Below are 6,002 nucleotides of genomic sequence, written 5' to 3'. Positions count from 1 at the left end.
GGCCCCGGGGAGCCCCGCGGCCACCGAGCCAGGGGCCGCCACGTCCCTCTCTTCCCCGCCTGCCCTCGGGACGGGCCAGCGGCAGTGCCCGAGCCCTGTCCCCGAGCAGCCCGGCGGGGAGGCTGCTCGGTGCGGCGCGGTCTGGTCTGGTCGCTGCGCCCCTTTCCCGCCGCCTCGCCCCTCCTTCCTTCCCTCCCGCCGCTTCCTGCCCTCCGTGGGGCTCCTTCTCCCTCGCCTGTTGCCCCCACTTGGGCGGCCCTGGAGCCGAGCCGCCTGCCTGCCTGCCTGCTCGCCCGGGAGTGAGCTCCTGCCAGCCCCCCTCCCCCCTCAGCGCAGCCGTCGCTTTGGGGCTCCTTGGCTTTGTCTTGTGAAAACAGCCGGATCTTTCTGTCGTGGGCCCGCGGATGCGCCTTGCTGCAGTGCGAGGTTACTGCTGTGTGGTACCAGTAGCGCCTGGTTGACCTGAGCCCGTTGTTAGATGCCACCTCGGTGCCACTGCGAGTGCAGTGGGAGTGTTTGATCCTGGCTGGTAACTCTCCTGGATCCAAACACCCAGCCCTGCCCTTGTGTGACCACAGAACTTCATGGGTATGGGAAGAAGCCTCAATACCATGAAATGACAAAATTATTTATGTGGCACTGATATTTTTCTTCCATCTCACTTCAACTATTTGTTCCACTTTAGTTAGCTATAATTCACAGTATCCTATGGACTAAGCAGCCTGAGATTTGTGCAAAGCAGAGGTTGAATGGAGTGCAAACCTTAGGACCTGTCTTATGGTGAGGCATCCTTTATATCTTGTGGAGTTCAAGGAAACTTTTGCACACTTTTCTGAAAAATTTAAGAACTCATATTTAGATCATCTTTTCTATGCCCTTGGCTAATGCAGGATTTTTTTGTTTTTCTATCATTTGTTTCTCACTACTTTCTCTTGTTTTTGTTATGGTTTTCTGAAGGCTGAGAGGAAAACCGTTTTGACGAATGTAAACAAGCAGACAAAATGCTATAAGTGAATGACACTAGACTTGAACTGCTGCTGACTTGATCTACCTGAAAAAAGGCTTAGTAAACTAGTAATAAAGGTTTTTCTGTAACACCTGTTCAGCACTCCTGCCTGCAAGCAGTGATTCAAGTTTTGTTCTGCCATCATAGACTGAAAGTCCAGAACAGTTCACTTGTGACTATAATTGTAGTTTGGCTTCGTGCAACTTTGCAGAGAAAAAAAGCTTGGTTTAGAGTGTGCCCTCAGTTGTAGTTTTGTTGATAGTTTTAATCATCTCTCTGAATAAATCCACTTCTAAGCAATCATCAGAATAGTACATAACAGTCTGCTCTGTGGTGAATGCTTTTGCATCTTTCAATAAAAAAGTGGTATAAGTACATTTGAAAAGATGAGATGATGCAGTGGAAAATAACTGAAAGTTCTGAATGCCAACTTTTGAAAGCTCCTTACAGATCAAACAATCACCATGGTGCTTAAATGTAGATGGAGAGAACAAGGAGAATTGAGTTTATGAAGCACTTCTGCCTGTTTTCTTGGTCCTTTCTATCTCCTAGGTCAGGGGTTCTCAACCTTCTTTAATGTAAGTACCCCTGGCAGCCAGAGGCTGAGCAGGGGGTTCATAGTTTCATAGATGCTAGGGTTAGAAGGGGCCTCAACAGATCATTGAATCTGACCCCCTGCCTAGGCAGGAAAGAGCATTGGGGTCAGATGACCCCAGCCAGATGCCTATCCAGCCTTCTCTTAAAGACCCCCAAGGTAGGGGAGAGCACCACCTCCCTTGGAAGCCCGTTCCAAATTTTGGCCATCTTTACCATGAAGAAGTTTTTCCTGATATCTGGCCTAAATCTACTGTCTTTCTGTTTGTGACCATTGGTCCTTGTTACCCCAAGAGGCACCCTGGTGAACAGAGCATCTCCGATCATTTGCTTTGTCTCCCTAATGAATTTGATGGTGGCCACAAGATCACCTCTCAGCCTTCTCTTGTGGAGGCTGAAGAGGTCCAGGTCCCTCAGTCTCTCCTCACAGGGCTTGTTCTGTAAGCCCCTAACTATACGAGAGGCCCTCCTCTGGGCCCTCTTGAGTCTATCAACGTCCTTCTTGAAGTATGGCGCCCAAAACTGGACGCAGTACTCCCAACTGTGATCTGACCAATGCCTCAGAGGGGAAGTATCACCTCCTTGGTTCTCTTTGTCATACATCTACTGATGCATGATAAAGTGCAGTTAATTTTGCTGATGATTTTGTCTCACTGACGACTCATGTTCAGCTTGGAGTCTACTATGACTCCGAGATCCCTTTCCACTTCTGTGCTGCTGAGAGGGTCGCTTCCCAGCCAGTAGCTGTGCTGAATATTTTTGCGCCCTAGGTGCAGCACTTTGTACTTGTCCTTGTACTGCATCCTATTCTGTACTGCCCACTTTTGTAACCTGTCCAGGTCTGCATGCAATCGTTCCCTACCCTCCAGAGTGTGCATTTCACCCCACAATTTAGTATCATCCACAAACTTGGACAGAGTACACTTCACACCCACATCCAAGTCACTGATGAAGATATTAAAGAGTACAAAGGACTGAACCCTACAGGACCCCACTACCTACATCCTTCCAGGTTGATACCAACCCGTCTACTACCACTCTCTGGGTGCGAATGCTAAGCCAATTTGCCACCCACCGGACTGTGTAAACATCTGTGTCGCAGCCTCTTAACTTATTTATGAGAATAAGATGAGATACTGTGGTGAAGGGCTTGCTAAAGTCCAAGAAAACAACATCCACCCCTACTCCTACGTCTAAACATTTTGTGACCCTGTCATAAAACGAAACCAGATTTGTCAGGCATGATCTACCTGCTACAAAGTCATGCTGGTTTCCCTGCTGCATTATTTTTCCCTCTAGACTCCCACAAAAATGATCCTTCATGATCTTTTCAAAGACCTTTCCAAGGATGGAGGTGAGACTGACTGGCCTACTTGGATCCTCCTTCCTCCCCTGCAGGGGTGGGGCAGGGCAGGGCAGCTCATCAGGCTAGAGTGTGGGAAGTGGTGCCCCCTTGCAGGGTGGGAGAGCTCACTGGGCTGGTGTGTGACGGTGATCACTGCATGCGAGCTTTCCCACCTCACAGAGGGGCACCGCTGCCCTCACCCCGCCCCAGCCCTGCTCCTGGGTGGTGGCAGCGCTCCATCCCCTCCTGCCCACTCATACCCTCTAGGACTGGTCCAAGTACCCCCAGGAGTATGTGTACCCCTGGTTGATAACCCCTGTCCTAGGTATTCAATTTCTAATTCATAGTGAAGCAGCCAGGAGTTCTGAGGTTTACTTATTTTTAGGACTATGAAATAATTTTGGGAAGGATATTTAATGAATAAGAAAGACAGCAGAGGGACCCAGCCAACTGTAAATTAAAATAACTGGGGTCTCAATTTGTTTTTTTTCAAATTTAAAAATATTTTGGAAAGAGTGTTAAAAATTCTAAAAACAAATATTTCTGTTATAGCTTTTAAAATCCATTTGTTTTGTTCCATTTTCTATCTCATCTTCTAGTTAACAGACAAATATTGATTGGGCATTAAAATCCCTGATCAATGCACATGCACCCCTGAACAAAGGTGTTTTGTAAAAGTTCAGTAAATCAGATTAAATTGTTTTTAAACAATTGCGTCTATACTTTTTTCCCTCATCTTTAAATAAAATACATAAAAACATGAATGAAGAAGATAATTAACACACTTCTAAATTTAGGATGAACAACACTATTGACATGTGACTTTAAATTCACCATCTCATTTCTAAGCATTTTCATTTCAAGATTTCTGTAAGTCTTCTGGTTCTGTGGCATTCCCTCATGCTTAAAAAAGGAGTGGCACTTAGCGTAGCTGCATGCATAGCTGAGAAAAGAACATTTACAATTGCTTACTGTAAATGAGCCCTGTTCAACTACAGAAACATGATAATATCTGCATGTTTGTTTCAGAGGGAAAGCAGCATATAGTAACATTTTGCTTATCTGCCTTTGGGGTGTCCTGGTTTTCTAGAATTGACATAGAATCAAGTTAATGCGTTCCCTAGTTTTTTTTTAAAAAGGTTCCAGACAATCCATCTGCTTGGTAACTTTCTTTGTCTGTGATTTGATAGGCATCCTAGCAAATTCTGTGCCTATGCTTGGGAAAAGAAAAGGTAGGGTGCATCCCATTTCCTTCTAGTCCTTCATTGATAGCAGCTAAAGTTTGGACCTTTTTTATTGCAGTATAGGTTTGTGGGCAGAGGGAAGATTTAATTTCTTTTAAATCTAAACTGTACAATGTATAACTTTTGAGGAAGACATTTGTAAACTGGAAAAGAAGAGTCTTTGAAAAACAGAAAATGAGGCCTTGTCCTTGCAGAATATCCTATTACCCTAATCTTTTAGAAATATGTGACACTTCCCATTAAATTCTAAAGTTATGCATGGAATTTTTATGCTTGCTTTAATAGTTCACAGAGTAAACACTGATTTAAAAAACCTGAGAACATAGATTTTCCTTGAAGAAACATGATGTAAGGGCATTATTGCATTGGTTATTCATTCAAATCATTTAAAGAAGATAGCATATTAATAGGATGATATTTTGTAATTTCACTAACTACAGTATTTTCTTGCAATTTATTTTTTCTTCTTCATGAATGGAACTGCTCTTGTGCTTGAATTTAAATGATTGGTCCTGAACATCATACCTTTTCATTTTAATCAGCACTTACATTAAAAAGGAAAAGATCTTTCTCAGCAGGATCATTCTTGTATATACGTGTATATTGGGGCGGGCAATTATTTCGGGCAGAAGGCTACTTACCCAGTTTTGGCAGGCTGTCAAGGCCCGCATGGATAGCCCCGCCCCTTGACAGGTGCCCTGCCCCCTGGTCACCATCTTGGGACCAATGTCCCAATGTCTTGGGACCAGAGTCTCAGGGCCAGCACCAGTGGGGCCCAGAGCAGGGCGCAGGCTGGCAGGGGGCTGTGGAGGTGGGCTGGCCTGCACCAGCAGGGAGAGTGGGGAACTGGCCTGGCTCCACAGAGCTCCTGCCTGCCAGGACCCTGTACTTTTGCCGCCCTGCTCTGGACCCTGCTGGCACTAGCCCCGAGACACCAGTGCGGGCCCTGTGCTCCTGCTGGTTCCCTGCCCACTTGCTCCCAGTGCCCCCCAGCTCTGCGGTACAGGCGGAGGGCAGTGCACAGCCCCAAACCCCTGCTTACTGGCAGGAAAGAAGCTATTGCTCAGCATGAAGAAAAGTGGCCCCTCGCCTGCCCCATGGCTGGCAACCCACGCTGCAGCTGCTTGCAGCTGTCTGGAGCAGGCACAGGCAGCCCTACATGGGCTGCAAGCAGCTACAGCAACTCAGGTCAGAGTGGTATTGGTAAGGAGCATTCACAGGGTGGGTGAAGGGCTGCTTCCCCCCCTCCCCCGCGCTCAACACCAGCTTGTAACCCAGCCTTGCTGCCAGCTTGGGCCCCTTGCTGGCTCTGGGCTCACCTGTTGGGGCTGTGCACAGTGACAGCAGCTGTTCCATTTCCCCCCCCCACACACACACACACACACCCCCTGCTTACCGTGTGGAGCGGCGTTGGCTTCTGCTGCCTGCCCGGACCTCGCTCACGCACTGGGCAGCCCAGAGGCAGCAGTGGCAAACACTGCCCGGTGTGGCAAGTGGTGGGGCTGCAGCTGCTATCACCACACAGCCCCGATGGGTGAGCCCAGAGCCGGCGTGGGGCCCAGGCTGGCAGTGGGGCTGGGTTACAAGCTGGTGCTGAGTGTGAGGGGAAAAGTGGCCCCTTGCCCACCCCTTGGCCAGCATTCTGTGCTGCAGCCGCTTGCAGCCCACCTGGGGCTGCCTGTGCCTGCTCCGGACAGCCCCGTGCAGGCTGCGAGCAGCTGCAGCAGGGACCACCGGCCATGGGACAGGGAAGAGCTGCTTTCCTCTGTGCCGGGAAGGAGCAGGGAAAGAGCCTGGGGAAAAGTTTGAGTGG

The 6,002-nt window shown here is 48.4% G+C and overlaps 1 protein-coding gene across 3 annotated transcripts in view; it reads left to right on the top strand.

The window, feature by feature from the left end:
• ITCH (itchy E3 ubiquitin protein ligase) overlaps nucleotides 1-6,002 on the top strand; it is a 181,076-nt gene that overhangs the window by 21,138 nt on the left and 153,936 nt on the right. The window lies entirely within an intron of this gene.

Source organism: Gavialis gangeticus, unplaced genomic scaffold, assembly GCF_001723915.1.
Source record: "Gavialis gangeticus isolate Ggan-Ray unplaced genomic scaffold, GavGan_comp1, whole genome shotgun sequence".
NCBI classification, from domain to species: Eukaryota; Metazoa; Chordata; order Crocodylia; family Gavialidae; genus Gavialis; species Gavialis gangeticus.
Note: the sequence above shows the minus strand (reverse complement) of the source record. Positions and strands in the feature narration are given on the sequence as shown.